Consider the following 12,616-nt stretch of genomic DNA (forward strand, 5'->3'; position numbering starts at 1 on the left):
AGGATTCATGAGTGATGCTGAAGCACACGGTGACTGATGCTGGTGAGCGTTGCAGAAGCACACGGTGACTGATGCTGGTGAGCGTTGCAGAAGCACACGGTGACTGATGCTTGTGAGCGTTGCAGAAGCACACAGTGACGGACGCTTGTGAGCGTCGCAGAAACACACAGTGACAGACGCTTGTGGGCGTTGCAGAAGCACACGGTGACGGATGCTTGTGAGCGCTGCAGAAACACACAGTGACGGATGCTTGTGAGCATTGCAGAAACACACAGTGCTGGGAGCACAGAAGTCCGTGCAGCAGAGAGGCACGCTGAATGCTGGAGCACAGGAATCTGGGAGCACAGAAGTCCATGCAGCAGAGGTAGGAAATACTTTAGAGAACCGGAGCGCTGGAGTTTCACCCTTCTAGGAGAGAGAAGATACTCAGGCGCAGGAGCTCTGCCTGGCGTCTGAATTTGAATTTCCCGCTTCTATCTGATTGGCGGGGAGCGCCAATGACGTCACCCGACCATCCGACCTCCGTGGACGCCGGGCGTACCCGCGGCGCCCGCCCCCCGAATGTCCAGCGCCAACGGAGCACCAGGAGCAGGGGACCACCAGCGGGGACGGCCGCCAGGAAGCCCAGCGCACCCGGAGGGGTAAGCGCGGCGGCATGACACACTAGAACGATAATGCCTGATTTAATCCGATTCTGACCTTTTGAGACGATAAATCGGATGAAAAGTGGCAAATCGGATGTGTTTTACATCCAATCTGATGCGTGGTCCCGTGAGCATTGGATCGGAGCCCCTAGGTCGTTGGTGCTGCACTCATGATATATCGTAATCGGATGGAAAAAAGTGTGTCTTTTGTGCATGCGATGTATCGCACAAGTTTAACTGGCATTCTCCAACACACTCCCAGCCCCTCTAGCCCCTATAATTCAGCCCATCAGATATATCTTATGGCACAATTGTATGCCATACGATATATCGGTAATATAATATAGAATCAACTATACAAGAGAACGCAAATATAAAAGATTTATTCTTATATTAAAAACATAAATGCTTCAATCTAAAAGTTACACTGTAACAGAACCACATACCCAGTTTAAAAAAACCACAAAGTATCAAAATGAGTAGTCTGAGTGCAATATAATGCAAATTGCCATGCAGTCCCAATTAAGACGTAATGAAATGAGTCCAAATAATCCTGAATAACGGTAAAGTAGCCCCTTAGCAGTGCAGCAGAAATGGGTGCCAGCTATATTCTCAGGATTGCTGCTGCGCCCCCCCCCCCCCCCCCCCCCCCCGTCAATAAGAAATGTATCTCTCTGCAGGTGTCGTTCGTGGCTGCCATGTCCTATAGCACAAGGACGATGCGGTGGTTGCGGGAGCAGATGGATTTGGTGCTGCCGTGACCTATAGCACAAGTGTGATGCGGGAGCGGCGGTCAGATGATGGTAAGTCCTGAGAGGGAGAGAGACCAAGGACCTGGCTGCAATTAGCACTTGTACTTTGTGCTGCGGCTGTGTGCTGATGCCGTAGAAGAAAGGAGCTGTGGGTAATGTGCTCAAGCCCTTAACGCGTTTCTCCAACGCGTAACCGACAACGTATATGTTGGAGAAATGTATATGTATCCCACAGAAACATAGTTGATAACTACAGGCAGCCATCCTCATTTGATTTTGATACAGTATATCAATGTAAAAATATTAAATTTCACTTGTAGATGTAAAACTGTGACCCAGTATTTGATCTTAATATCATACAGTATATTTGAACCAATAATATTTTTATTGGATACATCAATCGAAAGAACATAGGCCCTCATTCCGAGTTGTTCGCTCTCAAGCTGCTTTTAGCAGCATTGCACACGCTAAGCCGCCGCCTACTGGGAGTGAATCTTAGCTTAGCAAAATTGCGAACGAAAGATTCTCAAAATTGCGAATAGAAATTTCTTTGCAGTTTCTGAGTAGCTCGACACTTACTCTGCCACTGCGATCAGTTCAGTCAGTTTCGTTCCTGGTTTGACGTCACAAACACACCCAGCGTTCGCCCAGACACTCCTCCATTTCTCCAGCCACTCCCGCGTTTTTCCCAGAAACGGTAGCGTTTTTTCACACACTCCCATAAAACGGCCAGTTTCCGCCCAGAAACACCCACTTCCTGTCAATCACATTACGATCACCAGAACGAAGAAAAAACCTTGTAATGCCGTGAGTAAAATACCAAACTTCTTAGCAAATTTACTTGGCGCAGTCGCAGTGCGAACATTGCGCATGCGCAATTAGCGGAAAATCTCTGCGATGCGAAGAAAATTACACAGCGAACAACTCGGAATGACCACCATAAAGTATATATACTGTGTGATTGACGTGTGCAGTCTATACACAAGTATACCACAAAGGGAAGGACTCCATGCCATTAGGGAATTCCTCATCAAGGAAGATCTGAATGCCCTGGAGCTCAATCTTTTTTTGGAGCTTTTGTAATTAACTTTAACGAGAAATTATTTTCTATTCAAAGGGAAATTTTATCATCAGAAAAAGGTGGGTGTGCTATAGGGAGCAACGTCTCCACGTCATTTGCAAACATTTTTATGTTAAAGGGGGAAAACCAAGTCTTTTTTAAGGCTCAAGATGTAGCCAAACACATCCTTTTGTTTTCCAGGTACATAGATTACCTGTTCATCCTGTGGATGGGCATGGAGGACCAGTTTGTTCAGTTAATGCAGGACTCTAACTCTAGGACATCTACCATAAAGTACACTTACCAAGTTAGTTCAGTCTCTGTGAATTACTTCAATGTAAAAGTTTAAATTGAGAATGGTTTATTCTCCAAGCCCACTGACAAGAACACGTTCTTGAGGACCAATAGTCATTATCCTAAAGCCCTCAAGAGATGTCTTCCCAGATCACAAATGAATAGAGCTAGCAGAGTCATTAGCGATCGGAGCACATTGGAATCTGAGTTGGACAAGATGGCTTCAAAATTTGTGGAGAGGGGATACGATCGTAAGACCTTACTGATTGAGAAAAAAGAAGTCTTAATCCCCAGAGAAAATCTGATGACTCCGAAAGCAAAAATACCAGGATTTGATATTCCCGTTTGTTAACAAATATAACACCTCTAGCACGGTGTTGACATGGGCAACTAGAGCCTTATAGCCATGGATAAACAATTACCCAATCTGAAAGACAGACGACCGATAATGTGTGTTACCCGTGATAAGAGCATCAGAGATTGAGTAGTCCACTCGGATATCACAGTTTTCCAGCCAAATCAAGATAGACCTAAGAGCTTCCAGGGTAGGCCTCCCGGGTGCTACAAGTGCCCCAAGTGCACCACCTGCTCCCATATTATCACTGGAACTCAGTTTATAGTTATACATCCTCACAGTGACCATACATATAAGATTTATCACATATTAACGTGTACTTTGACTTATATAGTATATGTGATAATTTATCCTTGTAACCTGTATTATGTGGGCAAATCAATTAGGTCCGTGAGGGAGCAAATGGCCCTTCACAGGTCAGCGATCAAGCAATATAATGTCCATCTCAGGTAAAGGCTCCGATCAACCAGTAGCTAGGCATTGGGCTGAGAGAGAACACACTATGGGAGACCTTAAACAACATGTCATTGATCATATCCCTAAAGATCTAAGAGGGGGAGACAGAGAGGGCAAGTTGTTACGAATTGAAGCTAAATGGATATTTGAACTGGATACCATTAACCCTAAGGGGCTAAATGAGATCATGGCGTGAAATATTTTCATGTAGTCCAGGACTGATGGGTCGTATTTTGGTGGTGTAGTATTTATTAGTATTATCGCTACCTTTATTAGTCAAGGAAATTATTAGGGATTAGGGCAGGATTAGGGCTGTATAATGCACGATGTATAGCTACAGCAAGTTCAAAGTGGTCCTTATTACACACCTATTAGGGCAGGGGCAAACGCAGGATTTTCAAGGGGGGGTTTCCTATTGATTATATATATATATATATATATATATATATATAAAAAAAAAGATTTCACATATATGGAAATCCCCAACCCACTGTAAATATACATATGTATACATTTAAATATATATTTATATATATTTTGAGAGTGAGAGATCTAGGCATGGATAGAGAGATAAGGGGCATGGGGAGAGAGCGAGAGGCATGGGGAGTGATAGGGGCATGGGCAGGGAGAGAGGGGGCATGGGGAGAGAGAGAGTGAGAGGTAATGGGGATAGAGAGGGCATGGAGAGAGAGGTGGAGAAAGAGGCATGGGGGGAGAGAGAGAGATACAGGCATGGGGAGCAAGAGAATGAGACTGGGCAGAAGAGCTTGCACTCAGACAGGTGCATTGGAGAGCAGTTACTTGGAGGCTGGAGGTCTCTGGAGGAGGCCGCATCATGTCTCCGGCAAGGCTCCCTAGAATGTGCAGCGGCTGTAGCGGGCTCCCGGCAGTCCTGGAAGACTTAAATTGCTGTGCAGGGGTAGGCGGGAGGTGTAGGCAAAGACGCAGCAGCCAATGGCGGTTGGTATGAGGGAAAGGGAGGAGCCCATTTGCCTGATGGTTCATATATATATATATATATACACTGCTCAAAAAAATAAAGGGAACACTAAAATAACACATCCTAGATCTGCATGAATGAAATATTCTTATTAAATACTTTGTTCTTTACATAGTTGAATGTGCTGACAACAAAATCACACAAAAATTATCAATGGAAATCAAATGTATTAACCCATGGAGGTCTGGATTTGGAGTCACCCTCAAAATTAAAGTGGAAAAACACACTACAGGCTGATCCAACTTTGATGTAATGTCCTTAAAACAAGTCAGAATGAGGCTCAGTAGTGTGTGTGGCCTCCACATGCCTGTATGACCTCCCTACAATGCCTGGGCATGCTCCTGATGAGGTGGTGGATGGTCTCCTGAGGGATCTCCTCCCAGACCTGGACTAAAGCATCCGCCAACTCCTGGACAGTCTGTGGTGGAGGGAGCAAGACATGATGTCCCAGATGTGCTCAATTGGATTCAGGTCTGGGGAACGGGCGGGCCAGTCCATAGCATCAATGCCTTCGTCTTGCAAGAACTGCTGACACACTCCAGCAACATGAGGTCTAGCATTGTCTTGCATTAGGAGGAACCCAGGGCCAACTGCACCAGCATATGGTCTCACAAGGGGTCTGAGGATCTCATCTCGTTACCTAATGGCAGTCAGGCTACCTCTGGCGAGCACATGGAGGGCTGTGCAGCCCCCCAAAGAAATGCCACCCCACACCATTACTGACCCACTGCCAGACCGGTCATGCTGGAGGATGTTGCAGGCAGCAGAACGTTCTCCTTGGCGTCTCCAGGCTCTGTCATGTCTGTCACATGTGCTCAGTGAGAACCTGCTTTCATCTGTGAAGAGCACAGGGCGCCAGTGGCGAATTTGCCAATCTTGGTGTTCTCTGGCAAATGCCAAACGTCCTGCACGGTGTTGGGCTGTAAGCACAACCCCCACCTGTGGACATCGGGCCCTCATACCACCCTCATGGAGTCTGTTTCTGATCGTTTGAGTAGACACATGCACATTTGTGGCTTGCTGGAGGTCATTTTGCAGGGCTCTGGCAGTGCTCTTCCTGTTCCTCCTTGCACAAAGGCAGAGGTAGCGGTCCTGCTGCTGGGTTGTTGCTCTCCTACGGCCTCCTCCACATCTCCTGATGTACTGGCCTGTCTCCTGGTAGGGCCTCCATGATCTGGACACTACGCTGACAGACACCGCAAACCTTCTTGCCACAGCTCGCATTGATGTGCCATCCTGGATGAGCTGCACTACCTGAGCCACTTGTGTGGGTTGTAGGGAGGTCATACAGGCACATGGAGGCCACACACACTACTGAGCCTCATTTTGACTTGTTTTAAGGACATTACATCAAAGTTGGATCAGCCTGTAGTGTGTTTTTCCACTTTAATTTTGAGGGTGACTCCAAATCCAGACCTCCATGGGTTAATAAATTTGATTTCCATTGATAATTCTTGTGTGATTTTGTTGTCAGCAGATTCAGCTATGTAAAGAACAAAGTATTTAATAAGACTATTTCATTCATTCAGATCTAGGATGTGTTATTTTAGTGTTCCCTTTATTTTTTTGAGCAGTGTATATATATATATATATATATATATATATATACACACACACACTTACATACATATATATATATAAATGAGCTGTGTGACTGGATGATGTGCGGGTGGGGGGAGTTCAGATGGGGAGGACTTTAATAAATGGGTTATATATACACGCACAGTATATATATATATATATATATATATATATATAAACAATGTATATAGATTGTAAGCTTGCGAGCAGGGCCTTCCTACCTCTATGACTGTTATCACCCAGTTTGTTATTGTTATTTCAAATTGTAAAGCGCAACGGAATTTGCTGCGCTATATAAGAAACTGTTAATAAATAAATAATGTATATACATATAGAGCCTCTCTTTATACTATATATATATATATATATATATATATACATACACACACACACACACACACACTGTATATATATATATATATATATATACAATATATATATAAATATACAGTATATACACACACTTTATATTTACACTCTGCGAGTATATATAGGCCATTTATTAAAGTTCCCCCCTCTCTGAACTCCCCCCCCCCCCCCCCCCCCCCCGTACCCGCACACACTCATCACTCAGGCACACAGTTGCAGCGGCTATCGGGACATCACAGAAGGGGGAAAGTGAGTTCTCACCAGGCTCTCCCACCACCAGCAGAATCCCCCGTGCGTGCAGCGCGCCCGTCCACTTGCTCACCAGCACCCCCCGGCATGCCATTCTGAGCCACACTGTCTTCCTGACTTGCTACCAGAGACAGTGCCTCACGATGCCTGCTCTGTATTAAAGCCGCTTTGGGAGCTGCCACGGTTACCATGCGCTGCAGCTCCCCCTACATTTAAGCAGCCAATCCTCAAAGTATAAACAGTAAGGAGGCTGCGGTAGCATTGCAGACACTGCCTGCAGCATCAGTTCCTCCGTCTGAGGTATCAGCGGGCGGGGGGGTTCCAGGTACTCGGAAACCCCCCCTACGTGCGCGTATACAGGGGCAGTGTTAACAGCCATAAACCATTATTTGGCAGACACTGTTAAGTAATTTGTTAATATTAGACACAGGCACTGAGGTGGACATTATGGGGGGACAGGGGAGTATCTACCCACTGGCCAGGATGGCACTCGCCAGGGGCACCAAGCAAGGAGGGTGCGCCGCATGGCAGTGCCACCCGCAGCCAAAGGGTACAAAAGTAGTACTGTCAGACTGTACCTGGTGAGAATCTGTTACTGCCGGCGCGGCGCCGGTGTCCGTCAGCACCGCACTGCACTAGTGATCAGACTAGTTTCCGGCAGCACCGCACTTGTAATCAGACTCAAAATAAACTACAGCTCCCAGCAGCCCTTGTTGCTGGGAGCTCCCGGCACCAAGGACTGCTGGAAACTGTAGTTTATTTTGAGTCTAATTACAAGTGCTGTGCTGCCGGACACTAGTCTGATCACTAGTGCAGTCTAGTGCTGACGGACACCGGCGCCGCGCCGGCAGTAACAGACTCTCACCAGGTACACAGCAATTGTTATATAGAACAGTGCTATAGATCTATTTGTTGTTGAAGATAATAAAAAAGTGTCAGTGTTTGAGAGAAGGGACTGTAGAATCTGGAAATCTACACGATTTTCATGCATGTTAGATGTAAGTAAGTAGTAATTAAGCAAAAACTTTAACTTGTTGAGTGTAATATAGAAAATACATATCTTACCTATTTCAAGGCCAGGTTCAAGGAAATGTATATCAGTTTATTGTATAATTGTATTGGAAGTGATGGCACCCTGATACTTTTTTTCTAACAGGAAGCACTTCTACCATCCAACTAATGGTGTTTGGTTAATGGCTGGGTCCATTTTAGGCTCATCTCACAGCATCTCATTAGCATTTCATTCAGGATGCAGTCATGATGCCGGCGTTTAGCATCCCGAAACTGCTTGGAATGCTGATGCTGGCATCCCAACATAGATAGCGATGCAGAATGCAAAAATTTGGATCGAGTTGGTGCCAAAGTCTCCACTGGCAAGCCGCGTGGGAGGATTAGGTTAGGCTGCGAGGGTGGGAGGGTTAGGGTTAGGCTGCAGGGAGGGAGATTAGGATGGGTGAGTTAGGGTTAGGCACCACTGAAGAGGCTGGTGGGGGGGCAGGTTAGGCTCAGGCAGTGGGAAAGGTGGGTTAGGGTTAGGGGGGAGGGATGGTGTAACGTGAATACGAGACACTACTGTGCGGTGTAATGTGAATAAGGGACACTAGTGTGTGTCATAATTTGAATCGGAAGTACTATTGTGTCCACGCCCTTCCCCCACAAGACCATGCCCCATTTCTAATACTCACACCTTATTTCAAATGTGTGTAGGGGGTGGGGGTAGCCCCTTACTTTGCCAGGGGCGCTCGGACCCCTAGATACACCCCTGGGTGGGGGGATTCAAATGTTTGAAAAGTCAGTTGGGTGTCTGTTTTTTCTTATCTAATAGACAGGAAAAACAGACGCCCAACCGACTTTTCAAACATTTGAATTTCCCTCTATGTGTTAGTTTTTTAATCAAATATTAGCCACTTTTTTAATCTAATATTAGTCACCTCTTTATAAACACTAAAACAATATTTGGAAGCGATTGGCTATATAATTAAGTTGTTCCTCTTTGAGCAGTCATTTTCCCAGTTGCATAGGGCAACAAGGGGTTATTTGAAGGTAGGGACATATTGGGGGAGATTCAAATGTTTGAAAAGTCAGTCGGAAGTCTCTTTTTTCCTATCTAACAGACAGGGAAAAACAGACACCCAACCGACTTTTCAAACATTTGAATTCCACCCATTATGTGGGTAGGGGAAATTTTAAGTGTATTAACACTGGTTAGGAGTAAGGGAAAAATCTCTGCAATTTACTATTCACAATTTATAATATACTATGTTCCTCCTTGAATGAGTGGTATAGGCTGCTAGTTACTGCTATGTATAACAACATTTATATTTCAAGATTTTAATACATATAGAGAATGAAGTACTGCGGGATCTACTGTGGCGTTATTTATTTGTAATGAAATTAAGTTGTGTTGACTAATGCTGCCTCCAATATGATGATTGTAAACCTTATTAAGTTAATATATGGTCTGTTATTTAGTGATTACATGCTAGATCTGAATGGGATAGTGGTTTCTATAAACAGTCACTCTGTTTCTCATTCCAGCGCGGGGTTGTAGCTGCGCCAGGCATCCTGGTTGCCAAGACAACCTGTCGCCACATAGTCAATAACGCGCTTGGAATGCGCTGGTGGCCGGGACCAGAAGTTCGGATACTGGGTGGCGCTGAGCACTGGCGGGCTTCTCCAGGTATATACTGGAGGTAAGATTGTTTTTGATGTTTGTTACTCACCTTGACAAAGGGGCGGGACGGCCCCGAAACGTTGGTATGTTGCTGTGATACTTTTGAATACACTTCTATATGGACCAAGCCTCCGAGTGCGCTGTATCTTTTTCCACATTATATATATATATATATATATATATTGACAAAGCCTATATATTTATCCTATTTAAAACACTCTAAAAGATTAGGAGACACAGTACGCAATTGGCGCAAAAGGTATCGCAAGGGTACGCCCTTAGCGTAGCAGACGCTGTGCACAGGGTGTGAACACAGGCGTTGCAGATACTTACAGAATTAAACTAGAATAACTATACCTTAAGGAATGTACTTATACTGTAAACCTTTGTGCAGTGATAATGTGTAGATGTAATGCAGTGTAACCTTGTTAGTTTAAAAGCTGTATGAGCGTATGTGACTCTCTGAGAATACTTAGAAATATAATGAACACACACAGATACTGGTCTCAGGTTCTAACACCTTAAATGAACGTTCTATTGCAAAAGAATATACATTACAAGTTATACACTACCATCATAACATAGAATTCCTAACCAAGTTACTACACATAAAATACAATAAAAACACAAGTACTTTTAAGGGGAAGGAGAGGAAGAGAGAGAGAGAGAGAATGGCTTGCAATAACAATAAAGACAATATGGTTGCAGAGAAACTTACACATGTGAGAAACAATCGCTGCGCAGTTAGTCAATGCTGAGAATCTTTGTGGAGAGAATACTTGTTCTTACCCAGGCTGGCTGTCCCTATATACACAACACCCAGCAACAACACAATGGTCCCTACAATACCGCATGGGACTGAAGCTAGACTCCATTTTGGGAAAAACTCCCATGATTCCAAAGACTGCAACACATGGTTCAAAGGGGGAGGAGAAAACACCCAGCAGCAGCCATCTTCTACAAACCAACTAATTATATTCCACATTCCAATCCAACTAATTATATTCCACATTCCAATCCAACTTCCTAGAACCATCTTATTCAATTTCACATTCCAAACAAACTTCGTTTATTGCCTACAGTCCATGTTATATGAATCACCAGATCACAATGTAACCACATATCCCAGCATGCCATTGCTACAAAACCCATATTCACAAGTAACTGCATGGCGGTATTCATGATTGACAAGGTATATTATAACAAACCAGCACAATCTATTTTAAATCACCATAGGCAAACAAATACCACAAATGCTATGCTACAGGTTGTCTAATGTCCCAGCTACCATCACAGATTCCCAAACGAGTTACAATATCCTAGTTAAACCAGCACCATTGACCTTAAAGCCATCTGTCTATATTTCCTTATCTAGCCATGTGAATTCAATACTTAGCCTTTCGCTTGGAGCCTGGTGATAAGCAAGCCATTGCTTCTGGATGCCAGCTTGGTTCTGAGTGTAGCTACAGTACATCTGTCCTCTGAGGCCACATGCAACTGAACCCTGACCTCTTCTCTAGCCAGGAACTACTTTCCTGTGTGACTAGTTCCTGGGGGAGGGGTCTCTCCTGCACGATTCAGTTACTATTCTCTTTGTATATGCTGATCAGGTTCAGCCCTGAAAACTGCCAAAAGGGTTGGCTTGAGTTCCCTGTTCATTGTATCATTCATTGTTCTAACAAAGTGATTTTAGCTTTTATACATATAATCATAACTATCCGCAGCAATGTCCCACAACTTCACAACAAGTATCAAATTAATCTACACACCAATCTGCTTGTTTCAATAGTAAACATGACGGGTGTATCTGGTTCTGTTCAAATAATACACATTCATGACATTAATTCATTAGGTAATTTTAAATCTCCATGATGTCTGGTGCTTGATATTATTATAATTATGTACTGTATGAAATAAGTGTCGAATCCATCTCTGTGCCATGTCCGTGTAAATGCGTGTGTTAACATATATTGCTGTGCTCGCTGCGCATATTTGCAAGTATAGCGACTTAAATGTGTGCAGTTTGTATGTTCTCTCTATGTAATATTTTTGACTTTGACAGTCCACCCTTTGGCAGTCACCAATAACTGCCACTTCCTAAAACATTTCAAAAAGAGAAAAATATATGTCATATGTAAATACATTTCTATGATTGGGTAAGGGAGGAGAGAAGAAGGTGGGAAAAGGGTATGACCTAGTGAGATAGCAGAAGCATGTGTGTATGAATCCATGTTTGGGGGGTCATGTATCATCGTGCCGTACGTGTTTTAAATCAAGCTTCGAGGTATTGCGAAGTATACATTTGAATTCCTTCTTATCCCGTATCAAGGGTCTGTGGATGGGCTGTCAAACTTTACCGAGCTCTTTTCGGCTTTTGGTTGCAACAAAATGGGGGAGCACATTTTAGTTGATGATACATGAATGGGGGAGGTATGTGAGTGCTGATATCTGTGCCTGTATTCCCTATCGACTATGTGTGTTATTACCTGGAGGTTGTAGAGATGAAGATAAGAAACAATTATGGTAAATGCAGTGGTATTCTATGTGAGGTTAATATACATTCGTTGATTGGAGTCTTGTCTGATGTCTTGTCTTGATGTACATGTTGACTGTAGTCTCCTTGGGCTTTTGTCAAAAGTGCGAGCAAAAGCTTTGTCAATGTCCATAGACTTACAAAAAGTGTTGGGCTAGCGTAATTTTTAACGTTACTAGGGATAAGGGGGGTCTATGGCATAGTCCATCTGTTGTCTGTGTACAAGGTTGTCAAACTTCTTCTTTAGTCCATCTGTTGTCTGTATACAAGGTCGTCAAATTCCTCTTTCAAGCGGGTCTTTTTACCTTGGAGAAAAACAAAGGAGAGACAGGTGAAAGAAACGGACCGTGGAATCACATTTTCATCACAACAGTGTCTCTATCGTTGGGTCGTAAATCAAATCCATTGGAATTTCAATGTCCTCACTCCTTAGACTCATCACCTTAGTACTTCGTTTACACTTCGTTAAAGCCTGAACGCATCTAAATATCAAGCCAATCGATATGACAACACCCAAGATACACAAAAGAAATTTCCCTACATCCATTATAACTCCTTGAGCCCATTCTCCTAAACCAGAGAACCAATTTCGCGGGTTCAACCATGACACCCAACCGGTCAGCTCATTACCCACAGCAGCAAGGGTGAG

The sequence above is a fragment of the Pseudophryne corroboree genome, chromosome 5, assembly GCF_028390025.1.
Source record: "Pseudophryne corroboree isolate aPseCor3 chromosome 5, aPseCor3.hap2, whole genome shotgun sequence".
Taxonomy (NCBI): domain Eukaryota; kingdom Metazoa; phylum Chordata; class Amphibia; order Anura; family Myobatrachidae; genus Pseudophryne; species Pseudophryne corroboree.